We start from the raw sequence: 14,935 nt of genomic DNA, 5'->3' as shown, positions 1-14,935 counted from the left end.
AGCAACTCTCATTACACTGCTTTAGCATTATTTTGAAATTACTATCAACTCTCACCACATCACTGTAGCATCATTTCTTAGCTTAGTAGCAACTCTCACTCCATCACTGTCAGCATCATTTTGAAATGAGTAGCAACTCCCACTACATTAATGTAGCATCATTTCTTAGGTGAGTAGCATCTCTCATTACATGACTTGATTATCATTTCTTATGTGAGAAGAAACTCTTATTACATGACTGTAGCATAATTTTTAGATGAGTAGCAACTCTCACTTCATCACTGTAGCTCTATTTTCAGTTAAGCAGAAACTCTTACTTCATCACTGCAGATTCATTTTGAGGTTCGTAGTTACTCTCACTACATCACTGTAGCATCATTTTGAGGTTCGTCGCAACTCTCACTACATCACTGTGGCATCATTTTGAGATCAGTAGCAACTCTCACTACATTACTTTAGCATCATTTTGAGATTCGTAGCAACTCTCACCACATCACTGTAGCATCATTTCTTAGGTTAGTAGCAACTCTCATTGCATCACTTTAGCAACATTTTGAGATTCGTAGCAAATCTCACGACATCACTGTCACCATCATTTTTAGGTTTTTGGCAACTCTCCCCATATCACTGGAGTATTATTTCTTAGGTTTGTAGCAACTCTCATTACATCACTGTCCGCATCATTTTGACATTAGTAGCAACTCTCACTACATCACTGTAGCATCATTTCTTAGGTTCGTAGCATCTCTCATTACATCACTTGATTATCATTTCTTATGTGAGAAGAAACTCTCATTACATCACTGTAGCTTTATTTTCAGTTAAGAAGAAACTCTGACTACATCACTGTAGCTTTATTTTCAGTTAAGAAGAAACTCTCACTACATTACTGTAGCTTTATTTTCAGTTAAGAAGAAACTCTCACTACATTACTGTAAGCATCAATTTGAGGATAGTGTCAACTCTTACTTCATCACTGCATCATTTTGAGGTTCGTAGCAACTCTCACTCCATGACTTTAGCATCAATTTTTAGGTTTTAAGCAACTCTCACTACATTACTGTCAGCATCATTTTGAGCATCCTAGTAACTCTCACTACATCACTGTCGCATCATTTCTTAGGTTCGGAGCAACTCTCATTACATCACTTTAGCATCATTTTTAAATTAGTAGCAACTGTCATTACATCACTTGAGCATCATTTTGAGGTTCGTAGAACTCTCACCACATCAGTGTAACATCATTTTGAGTTTAGTAGCAACTCTCACTACATCACTGAAGAATCATTTTGAGAATAGTTGAAACTCTCACTACATCACTGTTGCCTTATTTTGAGTTTAGCAGAAACTCTCACTACATTACTGTCAGCATCATTTTGAGGTTTTTAGCAACTCTCACCACATCACTGGAGCATCATTTCTTAGGGTAGTAGCAACTCTTACTACATCACTGAAGCATCATTTTGAGGATAGTAGTAACTCTTACTACACCACTGTCGAATCATTTAAAGGTTCGTAGCAATTCTCACTACATTACTGTCAGCATCATTTTGAGGTTCGTAGCAACTCTTACTACATCACTGTAGCATCCTTTCTTAGGTTAGTAGCAACTCTCATTACATCACTTCAGCATCATTTTGAGGTTCGTAGCAACTCTCATGACATCACTATCAGCATCATTTTGAGGTTAGTCGCAACTCTCACTACATTATTGTGGCATCATTTTGAGGTTTTTAGCAACTCTCACTACATCACTCCAGCATCATTTTTAGGTGAGTTGCAACTCTCAATACATTACTGTAATCATCATTTTGAGGTTTTTAGCAACTCTCACCACATCACTGGAGCATCATTTCTTAGGCTAGTAGCAATTCTCATTACATCACTGTCAGCATCATTTTGAGATTAGTAGCAACTCTCACTCCATCACTGTAGCATCAGTTTGAGGTTTTTAGCAACTGTCACAACATTACTGATAGCATCATTTTGAGATTTTTAGCAACTCTCACTACATCACTGTCAGCATCATTTTGAGGTTGGTAGCAACTCTCACTACATCACTGTAGCATTATTTTGAGTTAACAGAAACTCACACTACATTACTGTCAGTATCATTTTTAGGTTTTTAGCAACTCTCACTAAATGACTTTAGCATCATTTTGAGGTTCGTAGCAGCTCTCATGACATCACTTTGGCATCATTTTGAGATTAGTTGCAACTCTCACCACATCACTGTAGCATCATTTATAGATTTTAAGCAACTCTCACTACATAACTGTAGCATCATTTTGAGGATAGTAGCAACTCTCACTACATCACTGTAGCATCATTTGGAGGATAGTAGCAACTCTCACTACATCACTGTAGCATCATTTGGAGGATAGTAGCAACTCTCACTAAATGACTGTCAGCATCATTTTAAGGTTTCAAGCAACTCTTACTGCATCACTGTAGCATCATTTTGAGGTTTTTAGCAACTCTCACCACATCACTGTAGCATCATTTTGAGGTTCGTAGCAACTCTCACTACATTACTGTAGCATCATTTTGAGGTTTTTCGCAACTCTCACCACATCACTGTAGCATCATTTTGAGGTTCGTAGCAACTCTCACTACATTACTGTCGCATCATTTTGAGGTTTTAAGCAACTCTCACTAAATCACTGTTGCATCATTTCTTAGGTTTGTAGCAATTCTTTTTACATCACTGGAGCATCATTTCTTAGATTAGTAGCAACTCTCACTACATTACTGTAGCATCATCTTGAGGTTCGTAGTGTCACGTCCCCATGGTCATGGGCATGGGGGCGTGGCATCATTTGTGACTTCCTTCCCTTCCCAGGTTGGAGCTTTACGGGGCGGAGCTGCTGACTAATTGGGAGCACCTGGGCCTGGGCGTCTCCCAGCTATAAAGCAGGCGACCAACCTGGCCGGCTGTCTCTCGCTCACTCCTCATGGCCCACGTCGGAGCGATGGTTGTGTTTCTTGAGTTATGTCTTGTTTAGTTCTCTGCATCCATCACACCGCACACATACACCCCCTGTACACTCATGCACACACTCGCACTCACCACTGACACTACTGATAACCACACTCCACTGTACGTTATGGTTTGCCTTGTGTTGATTTTGCGTTACTAATAATAAATTATTGGTTGTGTGTCACGTTTAGTCTGCGTCTCCCTCCTTCGATGTCACGATTTCTGAGCCGGGTCGTGACAGAAGCAAATCTCACCACATCACTGTCAGCATCATTTTAAGGTTTTAAGCAACGCTCACTACATCACTGGAGCATCATTTTGAGGTTCATCGAAACTCACACTACATTACTGTAGCATCATTTTGAGGATAGAAGCAACTCTCATGACATCACTTTCGCATCTTTTTGAAATTAGTAGATACTCTCATTACATCACTGTCAGCATCATTTTGAGTTCATTATTATCATTGAAGTTATTCGAATATTTCACTGCATTACTGTTAGCATTATTTTGATTTCATTAGCAATTCTTACGACATCTCTGTCGCATTATTTTGAGGTTATTAGCAACTCTTCCTACATCCCTGTAGCATTGTTTTTGAGGTCGTTAGCAACTCTTCCTACATCACTGTAGCATTTTTTGAGGTTATTAGCAAATCTTACGACATCACTCTCAGCATCATTTTGAGATCATTAGTAACTTTAATTACATCACTGTAGCATCGTTTTGAGGTTCGTAGCAAATATTACTACAAGACTGTCAGCATCACTTTGAGGTTATTCGAAATTTTCACTACATTACTGTCAGCATCACTTTGAGTTTGTTAGGAACTATCACTACATTACTGTTAGCATCATTTTGAGTTTATTAGCAATCCTTAGAACATCACGGTAGCATCATTTTGAGTTCATTAGGAATTCTTACAACATTATTGTAATCATCATATTGAGGTTTTTCGCAACTCTCACAACATTACCATCAGCATCATTCTTTAATTCATTAACAATTCTTCCTACATCACTGTAGCATCATTTTGAGTTTATTAGCAATCTTTACGACCTCACTGTAGCATCATTTTGAGGTTCGTAGCAACTATTACTACAATAATGTCAGTATTATTTTGAGTTTATTAGCAATTCTTACGACATCACTTTCGCATTATTTTGAGTTTTTTAGCAACTCTTACTAGATTACCGTCAGCATCATTTTGAGTTCATTTGCAATTCTTCTGACATCACTGTCGCATCATTTTGAGTTCATTAGCAATTCTTACGACATCACTGTCGCATTATTTTGAGTTTTTTAGCAACTCTTACTAGATTACCGTCAGCATCATTTTGAGTTCATTTGCAATTCTTCTGACATCACTGTCGCATCACTTTGAGTTCATTAGCAATTCTTACGACATCACTGTCGCATCATTTTGAGTTCATTAGCAATTCTTACGACATCACTGTCGCATCATTTTGAGGTTATTAGCAACTATTACTACATTACTGTCAGCATCACTGAGTTTATTAGCATCTATCACCACGTGACTGTTAGCATCGTTTTGAGTTCAATTGCAATTCTTACGACATCACTGTCATCATCATTTTTAGGTTACTCGCAGCTCTAACCACATGACTGTCAGCATCACTTTGAGGTTATTCGAAACTTTCACTACATTACTGTTAGTATCATTTTGAGTTTATTAGCAATTCTTACGACATCACTGTCGCATCATTTTGAGATCATTATCAATTCTTACGACATCACTGTCGCATTATTTTGAGTTTCGTAGCAACTCTTACTACATGACTGTCAGCATCACTTTGAGGTTGTTAAAAAAACTGACATTACTTTAAGCACCAGTGAGTTTATTAGCAACTATCACTACATTACTGTTAGCATCATCTTGAGTTCATGAGCAATTCTGACGACATCACTTTCAGCATCATTTTGAGGTTATTACCAATTCTTCTGACATCACTGTAGCATTATTTTGACGTTATTAGCAGCTCTTACTACATCACTGTCAGCATCATTTTGAGTTCATTAGCAATTCTTACTACATTACTGTTGCATTATTTTGAGGTTAGTAGCAACTCTTACTACATGACTGCCAGCATCACTTTGAGGTTGTTCGAAACACTTACTACATTACTGTAAGCATCACTGAGTTTATTAGCAACTATCACTACATTACTGTTAGCATCATTTTGAGTTTATTAGCAATTCTTACGACATCACTGTCGCATTATTTTGAGATTAGTAGCAATTCTTCCGACATCATTGTCGCATTATTTTGAAGTTCATAGAAACTCTTACTACATGACTGTCAGCATTACTTTGAGGTTATTCGAAACTTTCACAACATTACTTTTCGCATCATTTTGAGTTCATTAGCAATTCTAATGCGGCTCGAGGCCACGCTGGTTCACCGAGCGAGAAGGTGAGCCTTGAAAACGGCATCGGCCGAGCTTCCCGGGCTTTGGATACCCTGGTGAATTCCCCAAATGTGGGAATCTCAACTGCAGAATTTCTGACAGTGGGGGACTGCGTCCGCGCTCTCCCCTGTGATCGTGTGAAAAAAGGAAAGAAAGAAAGAAAGGCCGACCACGGCGGCAACAACAACAACGGTGACCGCCTGTCCCGGCCAGTTGGCGGTCTCCTCTTGTGCTGGCCAGCCTGAGGAGACCGCGGAGGACGTAGCCTCGATGAGCTCCCAGTATCTCTCACACCTTCCAGCCCTAAATGAAGAGGGCAGGGTTTCTGCCACATTTAGTTGAGGGTCATGGTATCTGACAAGCCCTGGGCTCAGGACAATACATCCACGGCTCGTCTTCGCAGTAAGTGGAATGATACCAGAGAATTCATGCGTGGGAGGAGATCAACTTGGAAAACCCCGACTCTCAATTCTGACGACATCACTGTCGCATCATTTTGAGATCATTAGCATTTCTTCTTACATCACTGTCGCATTATTTTTAGTTTCATAGCAACTCTTACTACATTACTGTGTCATTATTTTAAGGTTTTTAGCAACTCTTCATAAATTACTGTCAGCATCACTTTGAGTTTATTAGCAACTATCACTACATTACTGTCAGCATCATTCTTGAATTCATTAGCAATTCTTCCGGCATCACTGTAGCATCATTTTGAGATCATTAGCAATTCTTACGACATCACCGTAGTATTATTTTGAGGTTAGGAGCAACTCTTACTACATGACTGTCAGCTTCACTTTGAGGTTGTTCAAAACACTTACTACGTTACTGTAAGCAGAACTGAGTTTATTAGCAACTATCACTACATGACTGTCAGCATCACTTTGAGTTCATTAACAATTCTTCCGACATCACTGTAGCATTATTTTGAGGTTATTAGCAACTCTTACTACATTACTCTCAGCATCATTTTTAGGTTACTCGCAACTCTAACCAGGTGACTGTCAGCATCACTTTGAGGTTATTCGAAACTTTCACTACATCACTGTCGCATCATTTTGAGATCATTAGCAATTCTTCTGACATCACTGTCGCATTATTTTGAGGTTCGTAGCAACTCGTACTGCATGACTGTCAGCATCACTTTGAGGTTATTCGAAACTTTCACTACATTACAGTTAGCATCATTTTGAGTTCCTTAGCAGTTCTTCCGACATCACTGTCGCATTATTTTGAGGTTCGTAGCAACTCTTACTACATGACTGTCAGCATCACTTTGAGGTTATTCGAAACACTTACGACATTACTGTAAGCATCACTGAGTTTATTAGCAACTATCACTACATTACTGTTGGCATTATTTTGAGTTCATTAGCTATTCTTACTACATGACCGTCACATCATTTTGATATCATTAGCAATTCTTACAACATCACTGTAGCATCAGTTTGAGATCATTAGCAGCTCTTACTAGATTTCCGTCAGCATCATTTTGAGTTTATTAGCAATTCTTCCGACATCGCTGTCGCATTATTTTGAGTTTTGTAGCAACTCTTACTACATGACTGTCAGCATCACTTTGAGGCCATTCGAAACTTTCATTCCATTACAGTTAGCATCATTTTGAGTTCATTAGCAATTCTTGCTACATCACTGTCGCATCATTTTGAGACCATTAGCAATTCTTCCAACATCACTGTCGCATTATTTTGAGGTTCGTAGCAACTCTTACTACATTACTGTCAGCATCACTTTGAGGTAGTTCGAAACACTTACTACATTACTGTTAGCATCATTTTGAGTGTATTAGCAATTCTTATGACAACAGTGTAGCATCATTTTAACGTTAGTTTCAACTCTTCCTACATGACCGTCAGCATCATTTTTAGTTTTTTAGCATCTCTTACTACATCACTGTAGCATCATTTTGAGTTCATTAGCAACTCTTCTGACATCACTGTCGCATTATTTTGAGTTTAGTAGCAACTCTTACTACATGACTGTCAGCATCATTTTGAGGGAGTTTGAAACTCTTACTACATTATTGTAAGTATCACTGAGTTTATTAGCAACTATCACTACGTTTCTGTTAGCATCATTTTGAGTTCATTAGAAATTCTTCTGAAATCACTGTCGCATTATTTTGAGGTTATTAGCAACTCTTAATACATTACTGTCCGCATCATTTTTAGGTTACTCGAAACTCTAACCACATGACTGTCAGCATCACTTTGAGGTTATTCGAAACTTTCACTACATTACTGTTAGCATCATTTTGAATTTATTAGCAGCTCTTACTAGATTACCGTCGCATCATTTTGAGATCATGAGCAATTCTTCCGACATCACAGTCGCATTATTTTGTGGTTTTTAGCAACTCTTACTACATTATTCTTGCATTATTTTGAGGTTCGTAGCAACTCTTACTACATGACTGTAAGCATCACTGAGTTTATTAGCAGCTATCACTACATTACTGTTTGCATCGTTTTGAGTTTATTAGCAATTCTTCTGAAATCACTGTCGCATTACTTTGAAGTTCGAAGCAACTCTTACTACATTACTGTCAGCATCACTTAGTTTATTAGCAACTATCACTACATTACTGTTAGCATCATTTTGAGTTCATTAGCAATGTGGGGCTTTGATTGGGAATTGTAAGAAAAATCACTGAATGAACAACACAAACACAGACTGTGTCTGAAATTCCACACCTGCACCCGAAACCAGTGTGGAATCAATTGTATCCACTGTCAATCCTGATTCTGGAGAAATTTCTTTGTGTGTTTTGATGGACGCGAGCCAAGCAGAAATTTCCCACAATGCAATAGGGCGGCGTTTGGTCAGTGTTGAGCAGGCGTCAGTCTGACAATGATGTCATATTATGGTGTCATCACTTGACCAGACCCAAAAGTAGGCTCAGGTATCAGTTTCTTCTCAATGCTAATGTCTGCTAGCTTAGTCTGCTACTTTGATGGCTCTGCCTTCTCAAAGGTCCAGACCCCTGGATGTGGTGGTTCCTACCTGAACGTAGATTCTGTCAGCTCATGTTGTTAAATCAACTCACCAGGAACACCAGTAGATTTCAATGGACTGACAATGAGTCTCATTGAATGGGTGTCTCGTCCAACGAGAAACAATCAGTCTCAGGTTGAAGCTCATCAATGAGGTCTTGTGGATCAGTGGCTTGCATGAATGAATGAGTTGGAAGACTTCTTGGAAATTAAAGAGGATTTAATACAATTAAGAAAACCCTTAAGACAGAGTGATAATTCCAGCAGAGTAATTAAGGCCCATATTGAGTAGCAGGTATGAATTAGCCTGGATTTATCTGAGCTTCAAGTAGACGGCTAAGAGGCAGGTGGAAAGGTGTGTAGGATGAACGATGGTGACCTCCAACCAAATGAAGAGGACTGAGTGGAGGCTGACCAGCTCTACGGAGTCAGGCGGAGTTTGGCAGCGAGACAGGAGTCCAGGCCTGAATCGGTGAAAACCAACGTAACCGGCTGACATTCTCAGCTGGATTCTCCCATCGATGTACGACGCCTCTCCAACGAACTGGTGGGAGGACGGCCTCCAAAGCCTCCACCTCGTCGACCGTGGCTCCCGCTGAGATTTGCTCGATGAAGAAGGGAAGCGCGTTGATGGGCTACCCTCTGGTCTCAGGCTGCTGGCTGCCTGGACTAAGCTGCTCTTCTCCGACACAAAGGTGGCTTCTCTCTCTTCAAGGCTCACAGGAGGTCAAGAGTGTAGCGACCGTGAGCCGAGATCGATGATGAATTACAAAAATAGAAAATCAAAAAATAAATTAGAGGAATAGAAAAGAAAAGGGGGGGGGGCGGACCAGCTGCTCTAGGAGCTCACACACAAAGGGCAGAAACAAGAAGCACTGAAGAGAGCGCCAGCAGTGGATGGTGCCACCACTGTTACAGTAAACTGGTCCGCCTCAGAGCAGTGACCTTTGACCTGTGAGGGGTTGTTGGCCAATCAGCACACTTTGCTGTCTTCAGTCCTTCTCAGATATCAACAAATGAAGCTGGTTGAACAGACAGCAATCATCATCACTCAGAGACATCACCTGGAGAGGAAGACTGCTCCGAGTTCTGACAATGACAGTGAAGAGGCAAGGAGAGCTGGACAACCACAGACAGTGAAACATTCGGAACATCATGTTGATACACGTGTGTGTGTGTGTGTGTGTGTGTGTGTGTGTGTGTGTGTGTGTAACCATGTTAAACTCTTTTAAATAAATGTTTCAACCTGCTATTATCTGGATGCTGTATGATTCCTGCAACCCCAGACTAACTCAGGTGTTCGTACTGCAACCTAAAGTATGGTGATGAGGAGAATGATGAACAATCCACAAGGTGATCAGAAAATAAGAAATGGATTCAGGAACAACAAACCCATCTCTGAACATGTGATTGAAACATGTGAGTGGGACTGGCAGAACCTGGCTTTACCTCAAAGTGTCTCATCCAGAGATCTGTGACAGGCGTCTGCTGTGGAGGATCAGTCTGTCCGTCCACATTCAGATCATTGATGCAGCGACTCTGCTAGGATCAAACTACTCAGGATGAAACAGACCAATGTTGACATCAAGTAGCAACTCAGCAGCTGATCAACAGAGTCCTCAGCACCAGTAGAGCCTGGTCCTGGTCCCTGGGGGGCTCCAACCACCAGCCTCTCTGTTAACAGCCGAGCGCCACAGAGACTCTGAGTCTCCTGCTGTTCATGAAGAGTTTTCAGGCTAAATTCAGTGTGTGAGGTCCACACTGCACATTTGAGGGACCATGAAGGACAGAGGAGAGTCTGACTGTCATGGAGAAAGCCTTCAGCACTAGAACTGAAACAGCCCCACCATCTTAACCCCCCCAGACCAAATATCATCGTCCAGCCTCCAACCAGAGGTCCATCAGTTATCATGGAGCCACAGGAGGAGTCTGGATTCTTTTCTAGAATGAGACGGCAGTGACAGTCCTGCAGAGTGACATCACTGACATGAATGGATGACTTCAGTCACATGACTGGATGACTTCAGTCACGTGACTTCAGTGCCAAACAGTGCACACTGGTGCCTACCAGTCAAATCCACCTCAGACTGTATCATTCTATATGCTTGGCTGTAGTGTGTGTGTGTGTGTGTGTGTGTTTTTAAAAAGGCAAAAAAGTCTTTTTTTCAGCAACAGAACTTTAATACAAACACAAAATGAAAAGCAGAACAAGCCAGAACCCAAAATAGGGATTTACAGAGGAAGCGTGCTGGGCCCAGAACCCAGAGGTGGATGGATCAAAACCATCCTCTGCTAAAAGAAGGGAACAAAATAAACCTGGTTGTTTTGAAATGTGAATCTGTTGAAGAGGGTGGAAATGGTGAGGGAGTCAGTTGTTCCTTTTGTTTTATGACAGAGACCTCATTGTTAACTAAATCATTTTAATTCTTTACTTGAAGTTTCCTGCTGTTTCGCTCAAAATGTTTGACAACTTCCTCCATGCTGGTGCCCCATCACACACAACAGGTGCACTTGTCCTCTTTTCTCCTCTGACCCTCAAACATTCACAGTCTTCCAGTGAACGTCCAATCGTCCTCTGAAATAAGAGATGAATCTTTCCCTGCTGAGACTCCTGATCTCTGACTGTCACTAGCATGTGCTAGCAGAATACAGCACTCCTTCTTCATGATCTGTCTTTGTCTCTGACCAGCTCTCCTGCTCTCTTTCCTCCTACCAGTCAAAGCAGACATCTTCACCTACTGATCCTGGATCTGCTGACCGTTCCTGCCTGGTAAAAGAAGGAACCAGCACCTGGTTCTCCAGGCTGAATGAACTCCAGGACGTTGGCCAGCCGTGTCTGTTGAAACCTTATTTGTCCAAATAGAGAAAAAATAAGTCTGATTGTTGATGAAAGATGTCATCATGGCTTTGAAACTGTGGTTGGGGAGCAGCCAACATGAGCACATTCATGGAAGAATAGCAGTAAAAACAGGAAGTGTTAGTTAGCAAGTACTCACCAGTCTGTCACTATCATACTTGATTCTAGTGGAACAAAATGGCTGCTGCTGACTGTGCTGCCTGGTGGAGGATCACTCTTCACCATCCTCTCAGGCCTTGATGGAACCAAAAAGGCCAGTTCCTGGAGAAGATCTTCTAGGGGTCCAGGTTAAAGCGGTGCCCCAGCTGGCACCAGGCGCTGACCCAGGTCCTGCATGGGAGATACTGTCAGTTCTGTTCTGCCCTGCTCACAACCACAGGCTGGTGTTGAGGCCTGCAGCAACCAGGGCCCCAGTCACCAAGAGTATAAAGGCTGGTCATTGTGGCAGTGGGAGGAGTCAAAATGAAGACAGACCAATGTGAGCAGGACGTTCCTGGAGAAGTCAGAAGAACTTGACCATGTTTCCTACAGTACCCAGGAGGCCTGGTAGTTGTTGAAGGAAGCTCCAAAAGCAAAGAGCAGACAGCAGGACATCAAAAGAAAAGATCCAGACACTAAAACTACAAGTAGAAACAAGAAGAAATACTCAAAGCTTTGGAAAGATACTACAAGGTTGGATATACATTATTATATACACTACTATTCTCATTGACTCCTAAAGAGGGACAGGAAACATTAGAATGTGGATCAGATCAGCTGATTTCAGTGTTGAGTCCACCCCTCCATCCACTTTCTATTCTTATCCTTTAAGGGTCATGGAGGGGGTGGGGGGCGATCCCAGGTGACATTGTTCAAGAGGCAGGGTTCACCCTGGACAGGTCAGAATTCCTGATGATGTCATCAGGTCTTTGACAGTAACTAGAATTCTGTCTTTGAGCTCAGGAGGACATGAAAGAAACACAATTTAGAAAAGTACATGAGACCACGGCAGCATGATGGTGCAGTGGTCAGCACTGTGGCCTCACAGCAAGAAGGTTCTGGGTTTGAGTCCAGGGTCGGGTGCAGAATCTTTCTGTGTAGAACCTGCATGTTCTCCCCTCCTCTATGCTGCTACAGGCTGAGACTGCTGGGGGACACATCAGGTTACATGGAGCCCTCCTCTCCTCTCCCCCTCTCTCCTCCTCTCCTCCCTGGACATTTTTGGAACTGTCATTACCATTACTTGTTGCACTTTGTAGTTTGGCCTTGGTGTCTCGCAGTCTCTCTGTGTTTCCACAGATCCACCAGAGCCCCAACCGCCGCCTGCATCGCCCCCCCCCCTTATTCCCTACTGTTACACCGGCCTGCGCTCCCCTTCCATGAACCAGTCTGCCATCCAGTCCCCCATCAAGCTGGCTTGCTCTCCCTGCCTCCCCTTCCATGAACCAGTCCACCATCCAGTCCCCCATCAAGCTGGCTTGCTCTCCCTGCCTCCCCTACCAGAAGCTTCCTTCTTCAACTGTTATTAACATTTCCGTGTTTCCCACATTTTGTATTGTAAACTGTTTTCTTGTCTGTAACAACATCTACTGCATGTCTGTCCTTCCTGGTGAGGGATCTTCCTCTGTTGCTCACCCTGAGGTTTCTCAGATTTTTCCCTGTTAAAAGGGTTTTCTATGGAGTTTTTCCTCAGTCGATGTGAGGGTCTAAGGGCAGAGGATGTTGTTATGATGCCATGTGAAGCCCTTTGAGACAAACTGTTGGTGAATAAATAAAATTGCCTTGCCTCCCCGTCCATGTGTGGGTTCTCTCTGGTACTCCGGCTTCTTCCCACCGTCCAAAGACATGTAATGTGGGACGAGGCCGATTGATACTCTAAATTGACTGTAGGTATGAATGTGAGTGTGAATGTGAGTCTCTGTGGCGCTCGGCTGTTAACAGAGAGGCTGGTGGTTGGAGCCCCCCAGGGACCAGGACCAGGCTCTACTGGTGCTGAGGACTCTGTTGATCAGCTGCTGAGTTGCTACTTGATGTCAACATTGGTCTGTTTCATCCTGAGTAGTTTGATCCTAGCAGAGTCGCTGCATCGATGATCTGAATGTGGACGGACAGATTGACCCTCCACAGCAGACGCCTGTGACAGATCTCTTGATGAGACGCTTCAGTCTTCAATTTTAGTAGCAGTGTGGAGGAGGCCGGCCGGCTGTGGTTAAAGTGGTGGGGGCTCTGGAATGAAGGGGGTCACTGTTTGGTTCTCAGATGCTCCAGCTCAGGTTAGCGAGGTGGTGGAGAAATGAGTGAGAGCTCTGCCAGTTGGAGCCTCTTGGGTCACGGGAGGCTTCACTCCTGGAGGTGGAAATGATGAGGAGTTTGTTGAAGCCCCTCCCCTCTGCAAACTTCTGTAAGTGTAAAAGCAGTGTAAAAGCAAGGACACATGAACATAGCAGCTTCTTCACAGGGCTGGTGGCGCAATGGATAACGCGTCTGACTTCGGATCAGAGGATTCTAGGTTCAACTCCTGGCCAGCTCACTTTGAACTTTATACTGAGAAGATGAAGTGAGAACCAGTGATCAAAGTCACTGAAGTCCTCCCAGGTTTCCTCCTTGTCTGCTGGAAACATGAACACATGAATGATCCTGCTACCTCTCATGTTAAGCTGCACTTGACAGTGACAGCAGGAGAACAAAAATCCCAGTGTGTCATCAACATTTCCTGTCAATCAATGATAGAAGCTGTTGAGTTTCTGGATCAGAACAAGGAGAAAGGAGCCCCAATGAAAGAGTGATGGTTCTTGATTCTGATTTTGTTCTTCACTCCTACACCAGAGAGTGAAAGTGAGGGCTGGCTGGGAGCAACTGCCTGCTTCAGAGTGGGAGGAGCCTCAGGACTTTCCAGTGAGAGCTGCAAACTTCCACCAGCGCCCAGTGCCAGCAGGTCTTCATGATGGAGCTGAGAAGAACACAACAACACCAGATCACTGGAGAATTACTGTGTTCTCTTTTGGTGTCCCAGTGTTAATTTGAGGATCTAAACCTGATATTTAGAAAATCAGACAGCACAGAAAAAGAAAATGCCACCACATCATTGAAATTTTCTGTTATAAAAATGAACGTGTTGACTCTTTTTGTATAAGCCCTGCCACTGAGGTCCCCAACATGAGCTGGAGTTGGGAATCTTGAACTGAACCTGGTATCACAGCGACCCCTACTGCTGCAAAATGGAACAGCAACACTGAACCAAGTACAGGATTGGAGTGAGACTGATGGTTGCTGTTTGGGTTTTTGAAGAACCAGGAGGGTGTGGCTTCAAGCTGGATTCTCAGAGACTATTTCCTCTGCTACTCTTACGTCCACTTCTGTCAACGTGCAGACATCTTTCTCGTTTCTGCGTACTTCAGGTGACAGCAGAGCTGCTGAGATGGCTGGTTGCTGCTGGAGGAAACGGTCCAGCATCTCCAGTGAGCTATTCCAACGTGTCACCACGTCAATCACCATCTTGTGCTCAGGAAGCTCCAGCACCCTTTGCTTCTCACTGAGGATGCGGCTCGCCGTAGAGCTCCGGTGAAAAAATGCAGCGATGCGTCTGACTCTGCCGAGCAAGCGTGCAGCTGTAGGGACTTCAATTAAGAAGGTGTGCAAAGCAACCAATGTGCAACAAGCCCGTCATCTCCGC

At 42.8% G+C, this 14,935-nt stretch overlaps 1 non-coding gene across 1 annotated transcript; it reads left to right on the top strand.

The window, feature by feature from the left end:
* The first annotated feature begins 13,719 nt into the window (after positions 1-13,719).
* trnar-ucg (transfer RNA arginine (anticodon UCG)) lies at positions 13,720-13,792 on the top strand. Its single transcript has one exon. It is a non-coding gene; the product is annotated as a tRNA-Arg (tRNA).
* The last annotated feature ends 1,143 nt before the right edge of the window (positions 13,793-14,935 follow it).

The sequence above is a fragment of the Aulostomus chinensis genome, chromosome 1 (assembly GCF_037954235.1).
Source record: "Aulostomus chinensis isolate RoL2024-O1b breed Wild chromosome 1, RoL_Achi_v1.0, whole genome shotgun sequence".
NCBI lineage: Eukaryota > Metazoa > Chordata > Actinopteri > Syngnathiformes > Aulostomidae > Aulostomus > Aulostomus chinensis.
This window is presented reverse-complemented; position numbering and strand designations above follow the sequence as displayed.